This window comes from Echiichthys vipera (assembly GCF_963691815.1).
Source record: "Echiichthys vipera genome assembly, chromosome: 5".
Lineage (NCBI taxonomy): Eukaryota > Metazoa > Chordata > Actinopteri > Perciformes > Trachinidae > Echiichthys > Echiichthys vipera.
Window position 1 is genome coordinate 19,017,554 of NC_139830.1, and position 20,729 is coordinate 19,038,282.

A 20,729-nucleotide genomic window follows, 5' to 3' on the forward strand; every position below is an offset into this window, starting at 1 on the left:
GTGTGTGAGTTCACCCTCCTCTCTCCAGACAGGAGGCGAGGACATCCCCCTCTAACACTGTGCCAATAGAGAGAGGAAGATAGAGAGACAGTAGAGAAAGAGAGAGAGCGAGAGAGAGGGAGAGAGAGAGGGAGGGAGAGAGAGAGAGAGAGAGAGAGAGAGAGAGAGAAGGAGACACACACACACACATACACACACTCACACACACAGACCGAAACCCCATAATGCACTGCACGCTGCAGGGCTGAAGTCGTGCAGATTCATCAGTTCCTGTTCAGAGGGACTGTGTGTGAGCGCACACACACTCGGACACCCGGACCGAGTGCAAGACACATGCAAGACTGGCAGGTAAGACAGCTTTTCTCTGACCGTGCAGATGGCCACCGGGTTTACAGCATGATCTGTTTTTCTGCGCCTTTTGAGAGGAGCAGAGGAGAGAGTTGCTCTGTTGAGATGACATGGTGTCATTAATATTTGACATGTTATGCTTCCGACAACTTCCCTGCCTGTTGCTTGTGATGGCTGATGTATTTTTCCTTACTTGCAAATGTCTGAGTTTGGGTTTTTTTATATGTGATATGCATGTGGAATATCTGTGTTTGTCTGTCACTTGGTTTGTTCTCTGCATAGTTTTTTTTCTCTTCCATCTTGCAGATAGTGTTTAACTGTAACTGATTTGAATGGACTGGGAAGGTTTTGCATGTACTCATATTGTGGGATTGCTATTGAATACAGTGTAACTTTTAGGAAACTTGTATCATAGATTGCACAGTGTGATAACTGTTTACCCTTTTCATGTAAATTGGGCACAGCCCAACATGTTCATGTTACAGAATAATTAAAAAGGAATTCAAATTTTCAATTATGATTCAACAAAAGCAATCGGAATTCAATAGAAAGGTTGGCTTTAAGGTCTTATTGCAAAACACCTAGTTAATGTGTGATTTGTTCGACATTACTTCATGTAATCCTAAAGTAAGACAAATTATGTCATTTAAAATGTAAGCCTAATGTTCATGTCAAAAACAACTTGATCCAATGATGCATTATAATCAACACTGATGAGACATATTTGGAATAAGCTTCAAAAATTCTTTGCAATCAAAACTAAATATGTATATATGAATATATATATATATATATATATATATACTAAATATAAACAGCATTTGGCCCCACAATACGACATATTTTTTAAATAAATTAAGCCAGTTTTTGAGGTATGTGCATAGTGTGCCAAGTGACACTAGTGCAAGCTGATTGGCTTCTCCATTAGGGTCAGTTTGTGGTTAAACAGCCACTGAGGCTTGTGACTGTATCTGTTGCACCAGAGACACAAACAGGCTGGAAAGCGTGATTGCAGCAGCTTAGGGTAGGAACTCTTAAACTTTACTACCCCAGGACTCAAATGGGAAATTTCAGTCCTCCAACCGGGGGACCCCATCATGAAATCATGTTGCAACACTGTCATGTGGAAGACACTACTCTACTGAAGATCAAAATGAGAGCTTAAAGTGAGAAATGGGTTTTTAATAAATCTCAATGATTTCTAAATGAAACTCTAAAAGTTGTAATGCGTTAAGAATTGAGATATGTTGTTTACGATGTAAATGCAGACAGGCCTCTGGGACCTCATCTCCCAGAGTTCCTTTTGAAACAGAACCGTGCCGACTGTATGACAGACACGTCAGAGCGAGCCTGAATCGGAATTCAGACTTGAACGTTTCAGTTCATTGCACTTAACTTGTCAGAAGTCAGAATTTCTCGATTTCCAAGTCCAATGAAATGCAGCATAATCAGCAGTGACGAGCTCCATCTTGCCAACCACTGGTGACTGACGTGAAAAGCGTCACTAACCTTGCGGCACATTTGAATGTAGCGAGGGAATTTTACCAAAGTCACTCAGATGGTGTTTCTCAACAGAGAGGCAAGTAGAAGCACTTTCATTAGAGGATCATATGACCAATCACCATTGTTTTAACTCTTTAATAGATAGTAACTTAATTGACAATTAACTAGAGGAAATCTTACATACTACAACTTTAACTCCAAAAAGGTCATAATTTCAATATCCATCGTGTGTAGAGATCCCCCCCTAAGAAAATAACTGAACATAAGTTGTATTATCTCAAAATCCAGCTTTCAAGAAAACACAGTTCAAGGTATATTTATTTATATCACCTTATATCATACAAAAGTCTCAAAGGAGCTTTGAGCATTTACTTGTATCGTGTATCTTGCACCTTATGACAGTGTGCGTTATGTGGATGTGGGAAGCGTCTCATGCTGTACAGTGTAACAGACTATGCAAAGAGCTTTGGCGGTTTGGGAAATGCAAAATAATCCAAATGTAGATCAGACAAAGAATATCTTTTTGAATATTCAGTTTCTCCATTAAGCTCTGACAGAGCAAGGCTTCTATCTGCACTTCCCCTGCAGAAATCCACCTGTCAAAACTCAAAATGGGGAGGCTCCACTTTTTCAGTACGACTTCACTCACACTGTCCTTCCGCACCGCGCCCCAGGCTTTAAGGTACTTCTCCACCCTCCCTCTCCCCCCACTGGCCAGGCCAGTTTGTACTCCCATTGCCTGGGCCGCTTGCAAATGCTTCTTGCCTGTCCATACGTCATCACGCCGTAACACGTCACACGCATTGAGACGTCATCGCGATGCGTCACTTTGTTTACAAATCTTTCCATAGACCTCTGAGTTTTTGTGCGTCTTGTCCGACTGTTTTTTAATATTTTCATCCAACCAAATCTGCAGTAAACACTCCACCTCCGCATCACACCAACGTGAACCTTTCGCCACAACTGTTGTTGTTGTTAAATGTCGGCACATGGTCCGTCTTTCTTTTTTTTTTTCTATGTCCAAACAGGCGCACATAAATGACGTTAGAGCCGCCGAAGGCGTCGTGCTCATACACGTGCGCACGCTCGTGCTTGTACATGTGCAAACACGCTCTACAAAAGCCCACCTCTCTCAAACGGGCTGTGGATGGATATACTGTATATGTCTACCTTATTGAAATATAACAGTGATCATACCAGAGCCATTTCAGTGGTGAGTTTAAGAGCTTTTTAAACAATGATCATTCATATGTTCCATTACTTGTCTGTTATAGAGCCCTGTGTTGACAGATTCCAACATTTTCCACTGAGGTCACATCTCTGGGCCCCAGAATTGGTACCAGAACACAGAGCTGTTCAGACTAAGAAGAAAGACGCAGAGGCTCTGCAATCATGTAGTTTTCACAGACTGAAATAGCTACTGTTGTTTGAAGATTATCTGTTTCATTATTTGACCTGAGATACTCAACAATAGAGAATGAATGTTGAAAAACTCTCTCCCTGCTGGATTTTCCATTCTGGAAGATCTTTTTCCAGGTTCTCCAGGATATTCTTTTACTCTTTGTCCAGTTCTGGCTTTGCTTAGCAGTGTGCGTCAAAGGTGATATATGGATCCAGATCTCCAACTTTAACCACTCCTGTCTTTGTTCTTTTTCTCATTTTTCCCCTCATTCCTGTCTTTAATGATCTGGAACACAAGGGGCACATGTTCATGGATCCGTGGCCTAGTTTTGATATGATCAGAATGAGCGAGGACCTGAGAGACACTGGCTTGAGTGTCTCAGAAGTCCTTTTTGCTCTCTCCTCCGTACACAGACCTCAGCAGAGCAGTGAGCAGGAACCTTAGTGTGCTTTAAATTATCTGCAATTGCAGCAATTATCTGCAAGTCCAAAACCTTTCACTGTGACTTGTTTCTTCATCACTGCACTGCTCCCTTAAACTAGAAGCCTGTCACTGGAAAGTACATTTACTCAAGTACCTAGGTAAGATTCTGAAGTACTTTTTATTTCCAGTAGTATTTCCATTGTATAAATCTATGCATTTCTACATTACTATGTCTTAACAGATTCATATTTTAAAACTTTACATTGAGCATGTATAATATAATGCACAGCAAATCAAACTGCCCCAGTATATAGACTAGTTCAAACTAGTTTAATGTCAGCTAGCAACATAATTAGTATGCAGCTTGCACATCAATGCACAAATAATAATGCCAATAATATAATATGATATAATATTATATAAAAGAATGTACAGTCATTTCTTACATTCTGCCTCCATAGTGAGTACTTTTACTTACTGTTACTTAAGTACATTAAATGTTTTGCAGCTTTTTACTTAAAGGTTCCATATTCTAAAAAAAGTGAGATTTCCATGTGTGTTTAGGTTATACAGCAGGTCGATGTGCTACGTAAATACAGTGAAAGTATCAAAATGCTCAAGCCACAGATAATTGCACACCCCATATTCAGAAACTGTGTTGAACTGTCTTTACCGACTTTAAAAGTGCTGCTGCAGTGCTGTTATAGTCATTCCCGGACTGCAATGACAGCGCAGAGACACTGACAGATAGAAAGTTACCAACTGACTGTAATTCCCCTCAACTTTATGGAGCGTTGCCAACTTTTAGCACATTGTTTCATTTTCTGGCCTGCAACTTTACAGTTTTGATTCACTCTCACTGCTCATGTTTGCAGTTGCAGCACACAGCTTTTCTTTAAAAAAAACAACGATTAAGCACCACAGGGCAGACAGACAACGTAAGCTGCTGGTGTCACCATAGTGGACCTAACAAGACCACACCATGGTGCGGTATTAGAAAGGTTTAGTTTGAAATGACCAAGGGATGCGGGAAAGGCGTTCACGTGGTGTCAGGTCTGGTCCAGGATCGTTGAACAGTTAATGCACACAGTGCACAAAGTAAAGAGGCTGAAAATTGAAGACAAAGGGGAGGGATGAAGGGGGATGGATGATGCAGTTGAACTGGGTCGAGGTGAGAATGTGCGTAAGAAACCCAGGGAGTTCGTCTCAGGGTGGGGTTAGGCTGTCATGGTGCGCTGGTCCTGGAGCTTTGCAGTTATGGGCGGCGTTGAGCCGCCTTGGCACCCTTCAGCAGAGGGTAGAGCGGAACAGGGTATAAGGGGGTTGCAAAAGACTGAGGCAAACGGGAGAGAAAGAGAGAGGGTAAGACACGTGTTTGTATGTTGCACAGGTGATTATGTTGATGAGATTCAGGTGGTTTGCTTTCTGAGGCGTGGGCGGTGGAAGAGAGGTGTGGTCATGTTCCTGAACCTCAGTTATAAAACTACATATTTAGCAGCAAAAGAAACAACAGATCAAAACATAAGTAAACAGAGAGTGAATATTGGACATTTGCCAGGTCACCAGAAACATGACTCCAATTAAATGGTAATGTTGTATACAGTATCAATATTGTGTTTACAGATTGTTTCTGCTGCTTTCAAGAATAAAAAAAAAAAACAGTTAATGCAGGTTTAAGTACATTGTGCTTAAAGTGCTTTTTTACTCTCACTAAAGTAAAATTTTGAATGCACAATTTCCTTTAATGGAGTTACTTTTATACAGTAAAAGGGTCTTCCACTGCTGCGTTTTACCTAAAATGTCATGCAGCATTTGTTTAAATGCTGCTTTCATATTGAAGTGAACATGAGCAAGACACTAAACCCATAGCATACAGCTGTGCTGTGAGTAAGGTACATTAAAAAAACTGACATCATGCCCTGCCATTTTAGAGTCTATTTGTATTGTGGACAATCGCAATAGAACATGTACACACATGGAGACACCATTCCCAAATCAGTGTAATCCTGGACGACAACTGCAGGGCCTTTTTTGGGCACGTCGGTGACTTGTCAGCTCTAAAATTAAAATTCCATATAACCGGCATCTGTAGTGCGTCGCTTTGACTCTATGAACATATTGATAAATATTTATAGAAGCTGGAGCTAAACATTAACACTTAGAGCAGCGCACAGATCCATCATAGGTGCTTTTGAGGGCAGACTGCAGGCTGCAGTTCAATCAACATCTTTCCCTTGCACTCTTACACACACACGCACACACACACACACACACACACACACACACACACACACACACACACACACACACACACACACACACACACACACACACACACACACACACACACACACACACACACACACACACACACACACATACACACACACACACACACACACACACACACACACGTGTACACTCAGGCCAATACAGTGATAAATTCCAAACACCCTGATATATTGCAGCCACAAGTCAGTGATGTGGCTCTGAGTCACTTGGTAACACCCACCTGACACATACACACGCCACAGCACACACACACACACACACACACACACACACACACACACACACACACACACACACACAAATACACACACACATGCTCACATGGTTACACATGCACCTGACGTAGTGTTTGATGGAGTTAGACGCCATGGCAACAGAGCTGTGACTCTTGCTGTCCTGTGAGTGGACTGAAGCTGTGGAGGAGGGAGGAGAAAGCTACCAGCTAGCACCGCTACTCAAGTGCAGCTATTATTATTCTCTCTTTCTGTCTTTTTTTCACTTGCAATATAAGGGCTGAAGGTTGAAAAAAAACCTAAACATTGGGAAGTAGAGGAGGCAGAGGAGAGGTCAGAAGGCATGTATTTTTAAAGCCATCGATTGTGCAAAGCCTGACACATCATCAAAGGGAATCACGCTGATTCTCACAGCCGCAACCAGACAGCACTCTGGATGGCGTCTTATTTGTTGACATATTATTTTTTATCTTGGCCTCCTTGAACTCTCACTTGCTACATCACCCTGTTTCAATCACAAAACAAAACGATTTCACTTGCTCTGTTTTGCAATTTTTTAAAATGTTTTTGTTGTTGTTGTTGCCTTGCAGTTTGTTTTCTTCCCCCTCTCTGTTTCTGTCAGTCAGGCTTTATAAAGGTATAGCACAGATAAGGAGAGCAGAGGGACATAGAGAGGCGGGGGAGCCGTGCAGGTGGACAGGTCTCACAAACAGCATCTGTATGAGATTTAATGCCTGGAGATACAGATGGTGGAGAGACTAAAGAAAAGTAAAGGGGGGGGAGGTGTTGGAACATTGCAGGTACATTGCATTTTTGGTCTCGGGTAGCATTTTCACGGTCTGATTGTCAGCATTTGTTAACATACGTGCACACACGCAGATGAACACACACTCTCATGCGGTGTGAAATGGTGGGAACGTTGCTGTTGACAGTGGAAGTTTGTCTGAGTTAAGTTTTCCCTAGGTTGCTCTCCTCTCCTCCCTCTTTTGCATACGATCCAAGCACGAGCTGTGAAAGGTGAACTTGCAGCCTGCTGTGGATAAATTATGTGTGACATGTTTAGCTGTGCAGCCCTATATGGAGACCGGCGTATCTGAATACAGTAGGACTCTGCCAAGACGGAAGGAGAGAGAGAGAGAGAGAGAGAGAGAGAGAGAGAGAGAGAGAGAGAGAGAGAGAGAGAGAGAGAGAGAGAGAGAAGGAGCGAGGAAGTGAAGGACATGGAGTGAAGGAAGAAGAGGAGGAGAAGGAGGAGGAGAAGGAGGAGGAGGAAGGAATAGAGGCAGGGGAGGGAGAAAGCAAAGGAAAAAGGAGGGAGGAGGGGGCAGTGACGGACAGAGTGAAAAGAGGGGAGTGCCGTGAAGCAAGCATGAGGTTTTCACTTTCCATTCTCCCCTCAGCAGCAGTCAGATGAGTCCTTGCAGAGATACAGTAAGTCTGTTTACTCCGTGTGCATGTGTGTGTTTGTCTGTGTGTGTTACTTTGCGTTTGTTTAGACACAAGAATGAGTCGTCCCTGCTTTCATTTTCCGCTCTGTTCTGCCCATTTCACTTTTGTAATTTGTACTCACTATCTGGATTTTGAGTGCAATGTCTTGTTTGACTGAGTTATATGTCTGAGCGTGTGTGTGTGCACGGCCACTGTGCTCCACTGCTAAAGTGCGGTAGTTTCAGGCGGGACAGTTTTAATGTGGAAAAGAGCTGGACTGACAAAAGAATGGGTTAATGTTACACACACACACACACACACACACACACACACACACACACACACACACACACACACACACACACACACACACACACACACACACACACAAACACACACACACACACACACATTGGCACACACACACACACACACACACACACATTGGCACACATTCCCTTTTCTGGCAGACCACACTCTGTCTGTCTGTCTGTCTCTCTCTCTCTCTCTGTATGAATGAAAACACACACGAGTCACTCAGAAACACACTTACACATATGAACAGCCCTGCACGCTCCTCCTGTATAATGGGTGCACTACTGGTGTTTACACTACAGCTGCCCTCAGGAAATTATTAAACTCTTGGTTTACACGCCACCTGTACCAGTCTGACACACAAACACATCAACACACATATATGTGCAGACAGAATCATTTGCATGTTGAAATGCCAACATAAGAACAGAATTTGGATATGAGGACTCAATATGCTTTAATGAAGTTTCTGTATCCATTAAAAAAGTAAACTGATGAATTAATAAAGCAGTGTATGTTGGCTGTTTATTAGATGGGGAGCATCTACATTATGGATCTTAAAGAGCTTCACTTAATACATGTCTGTAATTGTCATGGAGAAAATATTAGAATAAACAGATCTAAACAGTATAAGCAGGGTTTTAGACCCCTTTTTTTTTTGCTTTGCATTAAAAGCTCAATTACTGAAATACAGTAGGTTAAAAGAGTATGAAATGCATGAGCTTGGGGGTCTAAACACTTTTCAGTTCATCTTGTCATGTGCCCTATGTTTTGTACACCAGCACTGTGCTGTGCTGTGAACAAATGTGATCAGAGCTTATGATGCATTTTTTCCATACTGCATGTAGGAAGTTATGGTAAAAGTTGTCACTTACTTTGATGACATTTTGGAGGTTCAAACAAACTTGCTGTGTGTAGTTATTCACCTAATAAGCCTAATATATACATACATCTTCTTATTTGCAGTGTTTAAAACTGATCCTGACCCCCCAAAAAAGGGAATTTGCAGGTACAAATATGCATGGTGGAGGAAACACTGTACGAGTATTTTATTAACACATTTATTTTTTTGTAATAATAATCAATTACCGTAGTTTGTACTTTCACGTGATTTCATTATTTACCAAACTGATGCTGCAATAGACACTGCGTCTATCTGTATATTCCCTGTTGTTTTGGGTACACACCCTCATCTCACTCACTGATCTCAACACCTCTGTCTCCCTTTCACTGTTTCACTTCTTCACCCCTCTGTGTCTTTTATCCTCTGTTGTTCTGCTTTTAATGGCTCACACCGTGTTTCTCTTTCGGTGTTTGACTCTCAGTGGGTTGAAAAAAAAGCTTCTCTGCAGATCAGAGCAGGCAGATCTACAAGGTCATTAGAGTATAGAACAGCGAGCGCGTGTGAGAGAAGAAAGAGACTAACAGAGAAAGGGTGAGGAGTAGAGGGTGCACGGTTACCTATGTTTAACTATGTTGATTCTTGATAAATAAGGAAAAAAGGGGTGAGGTTTTTCCATGAATTTGTCCTCTTTCCTTTTTTTCTCCCCCACCTTCTCGTTTCATCCCTCAACTAATATGTCCTTTAGAAGTAATGTCATCTTGCTGCTGTCCTCCGCAGGCTCAGGGCAGTCTGTCATATGCAGATTAGTTTTTGTGTTTGTGCGTATGAGAGAAGATGAGTGTGTATGTGCAATGACATGAGCACCCTGATACCCTGATTTACATTATTAAATTATCTAGAAAAAACAAGAAAGAAAATGGGGTGGAAGGATGCTCAGATCAAGGTGACGGTGGGAGAAGTGAAGATGAGGCAGACAGTCGGTCATACAAATAAATGGTGGTGGTGATGGGGTGGCGGGAGTCCTACGGGGCCGTTCAGCAAGTGGCAAAATCACAGTGAGTCAGTCAGTGCCATATGATTGCTGTTTTCCCTGCCGTCTGCAAAGCTGTCACTGGACTAATGCACACTAGTGGAAGATGTAATCTATAGTAAATACTGTTGAAGCCCTCTGTGATTTCCACAGATTAAGGTGTCAAACTGGATCACTGGTCATAGACAGCTGAAGAATAAAGATTATCCTGTGTGTGTGTTTGTGTATGTGTGTGCGTGTGTGTGTGTGTGTGTGTGTGTGTGTGTGTGTGTGTGTGTGTCTGTCTGTGTGTGTGTGTGTGTGTGTGTGTGTGTGTGTGTGTGTGTGTGTGTGTGTGTGTGTGTGTGTGTGTGTGTGTGTGTGTGTGTGTGTGTGTGTGTATGTGGCTGCGATTTGGAAATTGGATATTTTCTTTTGGAGAGCATCCACTCCTTTGGTAATTCCTGATTTGATCAAGACTGCGGATTGTGAAGCATTCACTGAGCGCTGAATCATTAGCGTTAATCATCTCCATCTACTGAACTTTAGATGTTTTTTTTACAACAATTCTGCTATTAAGCTTTTCAGCCATTCAGCTTCTAATCAGTCATCATGTTGCTGTTACTGAAACGTCTCTATATCAAGGATTTTCCACTGTCATAAATTATACTTATCTTGCTGTACTTATTGTACCTCTCTGCGTCTGAATCCTTTCTCTCACTCAGCTCCCGTCTCATTACATGCAGAATATCTCCACCCTGTCTTTTTCAGGCCATGCCACCTGTTCCTCCTCTGTCTCCCTGTCTGTATGTTATCCTCAATTTTTTTTGTCATCATTCTCTTATTTGCCTGTTTGCCTGCATGTCTCAGTGTCTGTTTAGTTTGGCATGTGTCTGAGTGTGAGGGCAAGAGAGACACAGTAGAAGCAAAAAAGGAAAGACTGTGCATACGTCTGTGTATGTGTGTGTGTGTGTGTGTGAGTGTGTCTGTGTCTGTGCGTGTGTGTGTGTTTGCCTTTCTTTATGTCTGGTAAAGGCCCCTATGCTTGAAATGCCACATGCAGAGGTGGCAAATTTACACAAGGGAGCCTTTTGAAAAGTGGGCAGACTACTTATTCACTGGCATCTGTCTGCCTCCCGTCCACCTATTACATCTATATCCCTTGGAAGTCTCCTTTCTATCACTCACTGCCTGTCCCTCACCCTGTCTGTGTGTCTATCCGTCTTTCTGTCTCTGTGACTTTTCCTCTAAAATGTGATCTTCCCCCCCACCCCCACACATATACACACATACCTCCTCCATTGCTATTCCTGAGAGGAGTAGACTGCTCTGGCAGTGGGTTGGTTTATGTCCATGAACTCGGTGACATCCTGCTGCGGCATTACACCACACTGGCACTACCAGAGCCAGGCACTGCAGTGAAGATAAGAGTAAAAATCAGTTGTATAGAGTAACAAAAGTGTATGAATGCATGCATGCACAGTCCATGTACTTTTCCTTTATCCTATCGCATACAATTGAATAGGTAACAATGTATCTAAACCTACGATATATTATCTCACATATCTATTTGTGTGGCTGTCTACTATAACTGCCTAACCCCCCTGTCTCTATGTGCACGTCAGGCTGTTTAAACACTTGCGCTGATATCACAGTGCAGATGACAGCTTGCACACGAGCCACTTGACTGCCCTCGGTGTCTCCCCTCCTCTGTTTGTCTTACAGCTGAAGGAGGAAGTCACAGATTGTGTGTTTTTGTGTGTGCGCGTGTGTGTGTGTGTGTATGTGTGTGTGTGTGAGAGACAGAGAGAGATAGAGTGCACACAGGAGAGATAGTTGATGTTGTGCATATGCATACATATTACTCCTATGGCTGTGTCCTGAATATCAATGCACTGACTGACCTTCCATTCATCTCTGTAGCTGTGCATCCTCCGTAGATGATGCAGATCTGCTGTCTCATGGTTTGTGGTCAATACTAATCTGTGTGTCTGTGTGTGTGTGCGTGTTTGTGTCTGTGTGTGCGTGTATATGTGTCCATAACTAGGGAATGGAATCTAGTCTAAGATTACCCTGATGGTACAATCTGTGGAAACATCATCGTAATGGAGTATCGTTTCGGAATAAGCAGCACTCAGCCAAAAACAGTTGGATTGGATTGAAAGCTTGCAGGGGTGGGACTGAGCATTTGCTGTACAGGGTAAATGTGTGAGCATCATTAGTGGCGTTTCCATTACAGTCAAATACCTGGTATGAGGCAGGTCTCCGTCACCGAAACGCCCCTGACTTGAATGTGAGAAGCTTCTAAAGGCAGTTTGACCAGTCTTTTGTTGGCCCTGACGAAGAACAGGGCCTTTATTCTCCCCAGAAAAAGAGGGATGTGACGTATAGTAGCCGATGCCACAACAATACGCAGCATTTTAAAAAGCAGGCGGGGTAAAGAGTAGACACTTTTCTATGAAACACTACACTTACATTACAATATCCCCCCGACCCCGGAAATATTAAGGTGGAGTGTTTTCTTTCATGTTACTTGTAGATGAGTTGACATCGTTAATCAAGCCACCTTAAATGTCAAAATGATGAAAAACTCTTTATTTTCATCGTATTTCTTACAACATACATTTTAATAATGTTGGATCTTGAAGTGATCATCAAACTGTCAACCAGATTATTCAAACCTCAACTATTTTGTATTTCTCACTTGGAGAAAGAAACGCCAGAACACTGTTCCGACAATCTAAAACCATTCAGAGTGATATGTCACCTCTGGAGTCTGGTAAATCCCTCTGGGGTCCGAGTGATAGGACATTTGAGAGGGCGTGCCTTGAAACTTTCCTAGCGACCACATTTAACCTAAATGGAAACATGCCTATTGATACTGTTGTCCCTTCGGCAAGGTATTTGAGCTCATTAATGTCACTGAGATGTCGATCACCCAGTGTTCCTCAGGCAGTTTAAGGAAGATGTTAAAAAAATAAACGTTTTTTATATTGTGACTGATATATAAAGTAGATTTATGGAGTCCAAACTCAATATCTTTGGCGAAAGTAAAAGTGAAATTTTATCCAGAATCCATTAATCATAATGTCATGTAATTAAATGTTTTCTTAATGAGCCATGTCTCAATGATTAATGAGGATTGTTATAAACATCTTAAATATGACAGCTTGCTATAAACCCTGCATGTTACAGTAACATTTATGTTAGAGTTGTGTCCCTACTTGTGTTTGTGTAAAGTGAATAAACATGATATTGGATGTTCTGCTACAAAAGTCTCTCAATGAACATCAGTATGTTGGCTAAATAGCTGCTGATAGTAGTTAGCTTGAAAAAAAGGGACATATCATGGTCTTTTTAAGGTTCATACTCATATTTTGGATTTCTACTTGAACATCTTTCTATGCTTTAATGTTCAAAAAACTTTTTTTTTCACACTGTCTGAATATACCTCTCTCTGAAATGCTCCATTTTAACATAATCTCTCTTTAAGCCCACCTCACAGCATTTATATAGAGCCTTGATCTGCTTAATATAAAAAAAAGACATGGAAAGGTCACATTTTACAATATGGGACCTTTAGCATAGCAAATAATTCATTCATTCATTCATCTTCAACCGCTTATCCCGGGGTCGGGGTCGCGGGGGTGCTGGAGCCGATCCCAGCTGACATCGGGCGTGAGGCGGGGTACACCCTGGACAGGACGCCAGTCTATCACAGGGCACATAGAGACGTACAGAGACATAGTACTAAATTGTTAGTCATGACCAAATCCAGTGTTTTATAAAGCACTCAATAGTTTGTTGTTTTGTTTCTATGGCACAGTGTCTGTCCATATTCCAGCTAAAGCTTTACTACTTTACAGGATAGAAAAAAAAATGAATGTGGAACTTTACTGTCTGGAGACTTAGGGATCAGAACAAACTATATATATATATATATATATATATAATGCATTTTTCTATTCTATTTCCAACAGATTTTTTTTCATCTACATATTTCTGTTATTTTCATTTTATGTTCACCTCTATATTAATCGTGCACTCATTTATATGAACATGAAAGATAGCCAACTGAAAACAAAGTTAAATTTACAGTCACATCCACAGCCCTTGATAATATTACATTATCAATAACTCATCTTTTTTATAACTTTCAGCATGGTTGTCTGTCTGATTTTGTGATTTGTCCCAGCTGTTGTATTGCTGTCAATTTCAGTGGAATTGTACATCAATTTTACAACATAAATCTGTCACATTGTTCCTTCCAAGAAGTGGTGACGTGAGCTTAAATTACTGGCAGTGATAACATTACTTCTCCTTATTAGTGCATGGGTCAAGCAGCTAAAACAACTTTGATCATGATACATTTACCAATGAGAAGCATTAAGTGTGTGATACTGCAGGTCCTGGAATAAGACTGTATTTAGCCTCTATTCCATTTGTGTTTATCCAACTGTCAGTCATCCAAATGATCCTGTATTTATTGAATATATTTCATCATAGTTTTTGCTCACAAAGGTATTTTCTTCTTTATGTTATGCAAAAGATGTTGTTAATGACACGACTGATTTGTCACATCTGATTTGTAAAAGCATGGCTCAAAAGTGTGACACTGGAAAATATAGGTCAAGGAGAATATCTTACAGCCAGCAAAATGACTAGGCCGACCTCTGTTAACAGAAAATTCTGATGATTATTTTTGGGGGTTAGATTCTAGGGCTATAGGATTAAAAAATGAATAGGAAGTGTAGAGGCCCTTGCTTTTAATGACTTCAGTACATCTGTGTTCAAAGGACATCACTAGTTTCTTGGTCCATTCTTCTGGCAGTCTCTTCCACAGTTCAGTAACTGTAGTGAGTTTCTTAGCCATTACTTTGTTGCCAAGGATTTTCCAGAGATTCTCTGAGGGGTTTAGATCTGGATATTGGGCCGGCCATTTCATTGTTTACATATTCTTAGCTTCAAGGAACTGCATGACCTATTTTGCAGTGTGACAGGGGGCATTGTCATGTCTGTCAAAATTGCGGGCCAATTAGTTGACAATTGCAGTGGAGGTATTGCATGTTGTCGAGGGGGTGTTCACATAAAAATTTGCATTCACCCTGCCACGTAGTTGTCCAAGTGTGACACTCTTGCTGCAGAAAATATTCCCAAAACCATGACATGACACTTCTAAAGTTCTATTTATTTGTGTCTTATGGGAAACATTATGTTCGGCATCAGATTGGGAACGACTGAACTCAAAGGCCCTCATTTATCAAACGAACGCACGGCAGAAAAACATGCGTACGACCATTTCCACGCAAACTCTGGCATTTATCAATTTTGACGTGAGCCGGAGCTCCGATCAAATCTCACGTCTGGAAAATCCTTGGCAACAAAGTAATGACTAAGAAACCCCCTACAGTTACGAACTGTGGAAGAGACTGCAAGAAGAATGGACTGAGATCAAACCAGAGCAGTGTGAGAAACTAGTGATTTCCTGTGGGCACAGACATGCTGAAGTCATTCAATGCAAGGGCCTCTACACTTCCTATTCTTTTTTAAAACCTATAGACCCAAGAAAACATTGTTTAAATATTCTCTTCTGACAGGATGCCAGTCTATCGCAGGGCACATAGAAGAGAGACACACAAAGAGAGACACACAACCATTCACACTCATGCATGTGTGGGAGGAAGCCGGGGAACCCACAGGGAACCCATGCAGACAAAGGGAGAACATGCAAACTTCAGACAGAAGGTCCCCAGTCTGGGTTCGAACCAGGGACCCTCTTGCTGTAAGGGGACAGTGCTAACCACCACATCATCGTGTCATCGCAGTTAGACGTGTTAAATTTAAATCTCTTGGTGACACAAGCATTGTCTCTTGCTATTGCACCACCTCTCCTAACTGTTCTACCCTCGTTAATGGACAGGGTAGGAGTCTAGTGGGAAACAGATGTCATAGAACTCATTTAAAAAGTTGTTGTCATTCATAGGATTTCCACCACACTGCTATGATAGCAGGCTGAACCTGACACCATTAACCAATTTATCCTTGCTTTAAACATGGTTTCCGTAATTGCTGTGGCAATGATGACCTTGCAGCACATTACTGTGGTACAGCAGCATAAGGTGTGAACAACGGACGAGACGGAGCGATAGAGGGGGCTGAGAGACAGTGGGTGGATGAAATGAGGATAGCTACTATTAAAAGATGAGCCACGTTCACAGAGTTGTTTATGTCACATGATACTAGGAGTGCAGTGTAGCAGAAGGCGAGCAGATTTCTAACAAGAAGAAAGATTTGGGAAGTAAAAGTGAAAAGAGAGAACAGGTGGGGATCAGAGAAAGATATTTGAAGAGAGATGAGAAATGTCAAGATGGTATCACAGCAGAGCTCCAGCAGGGCTCTGAAATAGAACAAAAAATATACTTTTTTCCACCCTACTAATCCCTGATTCCTCCTCTTTTCCGCGTGCCTTGTATTTCCCGTCTCACTACCAGACACAAATCTCATTTTCTCACAAACCCTAACCCAACCGTACTAATTGCCTGTTTGCCTCTGATCACTCTTCCTATAGTCTCCATCCTTCCCCTGTCACCACCTCTGGTCTCCATAACTCTATTCGTCTCTCACAGCCTCCCCCCCTCCTCTTTGCCTTGATGCTCCTATCAAAATAAAGGGCAGCTCAGGTCATATATAGATGATACTCTGGTCAGCTGGTGATGTGTAATATGAAGCGTCCACCATCTGCTTTTTGGTGCTGCAGTCAGCGCCCTTTAACCTCTTACATTACTGAATTTTGCCTTACTTCCCTCCATCTCTCCTTCTTCTGTTCTCGCTTTTGCGTTTCAGAAGGTTAAAAAGTTACACCGCTAATCAGGCATATTTTCCTGAGCCCTGCACTGAATTCGTAACACATACAACACCAAACAAACAAGATTTTTTGATTACTAGACAAACCCAAGGGCTCTTTTATAGATCAGAGTTCCACTGTGACTCTCTTGGGGAGTTTGTTGTAAAAAAAGAAAGAAAAAAGAATGGGTTCCTTTTACTTTCCAGCAAGTTTTGACCATTGTTCTTTTTGTTTTCCTGTCTATTGTGTTTAAAAGGTCAGCCACAGTAAATCAAACATGGACAAATCTGCTCTCTTGCTTTCTTTTCTTTATCTTCCCTCATTTATTTCATTTTCAAGAAGTCATTCAAGGTGACCAAAAGGCTCCAGTATCTGGCCCCGATCAATCCACATTTTCCCCCATTCTCTCTCTCTCTCTCTCTCTCTCTCTCTCTCTCTCTCTCTCTCTCTCTCTCTCTCTTTGTATCGCTCAGATGCAGGGCTGAGTGTGTCTTGTATTAACAGTGCAGGCCATAAATGAAAGTGCAGTTCCATATGGCTTGCATTAAGCATGACACATTGCAGTAATATATCAAGATGCATAGCACATTGTTATTTTCATCTACAGTAATGAAACATATTTTTTGTCAACCATAACTATGAAGACAAGACTAAGAGAAAATAAAAACTTTTAAAAGAAACTATTTATTACACGTTTTGTTACGTAATCAATGCTTAATAATGATGTAAAAGATGCACAAATGGACATAATCATATATTAAGATTAGTTATTGTGAAGAGCACCGTCATTTGTTCATATTCCCAGTCATGTAGCCTGTCACTGGAGACTAAAACCGTGTGTATTTTTTTTCTGGAGAGTTGTCATAGCCGTGAAATAATCCATCGTTCGGCCCATCGAGTGGAACCATTTTAGTAGAAAGATTAGCACAGGATCAGGTGGCTTCCTTTAAATGAAGAGATGAAGACATGACCCCGGGGACAGTCTCGACATTACACTCTGCTTTGTGCCAAACATATTTCAACAGCTGAAGTTGGTCGAGTGAGACAAAATATTAAGATTTTGCTCTTTACTTTCAATGAACACACAGTGTGTGTGTGTGTGTGTGTGTGTGTGTGTGTGTGTGTGTGTGTGTGTGTGTGTGTGTGTGTGTGTGTGTGTGTGTGTGTGTGTGTGTGTGTGTGTGTGTTTCTTTATTGTGAGTTGGGGCAATAAGAGGTTGGGGTTGCGGACTGTAATATCCCCAGCCTTCTCTACCTTCTTCTCCTTTCCAAATTATTACCTTGGCGAGTTGATCTGATGGTGTAATAATATATCTTGCCTCTGGCTACGGGAAATGGCCGCATACATTATTCACACATGCTAAGATGCTTATTGATGACTCTTTTATTTATATATTTCCTCAACGCCAGAGTCATTTCTCACATATTGTACCCCTTGGTTTTTATCCTCTGTTTTGACGTGAGCCTTGTCTAATGAGACTCACTTACTCTCAGTTTTCAATTGGGTTGTGCTTGTTTGATGGGAATTTTGTTCAAGCTTTTGGCACGAGATATATCCATGTGGAACTGGGGCTAATAATACTCTTAGGTGGAGCCCCATTTATTAAATCTTCTTTATTTGATGTCAAAGCTCACTGTACTCATTTTGTCAGTGTTGTTTCCACTGGGGTATCACATAAGTGTGAAAATCCACAGAAAACATAACTCCATTGAGAAAATTAGCATGACTTTGCCTTAGGACTCTAGGGTAACTTTGTCTGATCTAATTTGTGTACATTCTCCAGCTATTTTCTTCCTTTTCATTTATGCGGCCACTGGAAATGAGGCACATTCTCTTTTATGTCAGTGCATGCTAAAGTTCAGTGGATGTTTAGTGGGTTTTCTCTCTGAACTCACTTTTCCACTCTGCTTAGTCCCGCAACCTCTGAAGCAGCAAAGACAGAACTGTGGTGAGCCATGTCTCTGGGCCCAAACTGTTATTTGAGCGTGGAAATTAGAGCAGCACTGGATGTTATCTTTCCACACGAGTTGGAAACAATCCTCCGCAGCCACCACTGGAATCTTAATCTAAAATAGTATAATGCTAATAATATTAGTGTAGCCTAATCTTTATCTTCAACTGTGCAGAAATATCAGGTTTCTAATGTTGATGGAGAACTTGCATGTCAACATTATGAATGTAGCTTTGAAGCTTTGAACTATATTTGGTACAGCCCTAGTGCAAATTCATGTTTTTTTCTGTTATTTAAAAAACAAACAACAAAAAAAAACAATTGGATAATACTTATTATTCAGAATCAGTTTTAAAACTTTGCTATTTGGCTTTTTTTTTTTTTTTTTACTTTCTATCTCTCTGGTCCTCAAATACACACACATTCAAAATACAGGCCATATCAAGCTGTTCAGTGGTGGGTGTTAACTTACTGTACAGTAATACATGTAACATTACATGAAATCTACTATACTGTAGCAGTATGGTAGACTGATTGGTTTGTTGATCGATCTATTTTCTATACATTCTTGTCTGTTTGCTTTAGAAATATATAGATACAGTGACTATAGACACATACAGTTTGGTTTGCTGGAAAACTTTCACCAAAAAGTAGATCCTTATGCTACAGCATTTGTTGTATTGTCAAGGGTTTTGTGAGAGACCAAAGTGACACTGAAGTGAAAGTATACACTTTCACAAAGCAGCATGTTAGCAGAGCAGTGTGGCACTAGAAAGTGTCTGCATTGTGCTGTGACTTCATGAATGTCAGAGCTAATGTATGTAGTGTATGTTATAATGACTTTTACTGTATTTAACTGTGGATAGATCAGGTCTGGATTAATAACGGCACTGTTGGCCCCGATGCCGATCTGGCACATTTGATGGATCTCTACTTAAAATAGAAAAAAATCTGTCTCGTCAGCCACAAATGGGACTAAAATCCTTCCTGGTTTAGTGTAGACAAGCCTTTCATATGACCCGCAATCAGAAATGCCACAAATATGAAAATAAGATTTAGATGAAAATACCAGAATTCCCCCTCAAATTAATCCTTGAGTGAATTTGCAATGTAGGTCCTCCTGATTTTATTTACATGCAAGAAATGCCACTTACCATCCGAACATCTGGGATTTAGTGGTGCAATATAGTGTCACGAAGTGAGTAAAAATAGGCGAGGCAGAAGACTAATTTTGCCACTCCATATTTAATGCCCTGGTAATAGTAGCCCTTTCTCTATTCTCTCTTCTTACCACAGTCTTCTTGCCAGTTACAATGGGCTGCCCTGGCCTTTCCTCTTGTCCACATATACACACACTGCCCAAAATATCATCTTTGGGCTGAAAAAGTAGTTTGATACACGTGACGATCCAAATACGAATCAGAATCAGAAGCAGAAATATTTTAATAATCTCAGGGGGAAATTATTTAAGGAGAAAAGAGCATGACAATTAGTGAGTATTAGTGATTTCAGATCAAAAAACAATCTTTGATGATCTATGTAATGTGTTCTGGGATTTTTTTTCTGCTGTAAACCACTTTTGTAGTATAGCTTACACTCTTTCAACCTGATGATCTTCTTTTTCAGTTTAGGATTTATTTCAGTTCATAGATTGCATTGTGACAGCCTTGAGAGAGAAACACATTAATTTGTTGCATTCACTATATGCATGTAGTAAACCTTATCTCGTAGGCCAATAGCACATGAAGACAAAAATAAATCCCAAACACTCAACAGGCAGTGTCAGCCAAGAAGGCACAGAGCAGGATATTTTGTTTTTGTCCAACACTAAAATGACTACTACTACTTGTAGACTTCTGAATACAAATCTGACTGTGTGCTACTGTATAAATAACAACAGAGGGATTACTCTAAATAAAGTCATTACAACAGTTACCCACAGACACATCTGTCTGGGTGCTTGCTCTATAGAGAAGTCATATCAGTGCAGTGCATATCAGCATATCCATAAAAAAACCATTACATCTGAGTGTGGAGGACTTAGAAGCAATGTAATGGGGTATAGGGTTGAGGGCACTTACTGTAAGCATAATAGCTGAAGAAGTTTTGGGGGGCATTTCTTTCAACGTCCAGATG

The 20,729-nt window shown here is 41.0% G+C and overlaps 1 protein-coding gene across 4 annotated transcripts in view; it reads left to right on the forward strand.

Annotated features, from left to right (window-relative positions):
- The first annotated feature begins 283 nt into the window (after positions 1-283).
- The window catches only part of LOC310947223 (muscleblind-like protein 1), a 69,204-nt gene continuing 48,758 nt past the window's right edge, over positions 284-20,729 (forward strand). For 3 of the 4 annotated variants that reach the window (XM_083913973.1, XM_083913976.1, XM_083913975.1), the window contains exon 1: positions 7,494-7,632. The gene's annotated coding sequence lies outside the window, so the exon portion shown is untranslated. Of the gene's footprint in view, positions 349-7,493; positions 7,633-20,729 lie in introns of those variants that run through there. The other variant, XM_083913974.1, reaches the window with a different exon arrangement.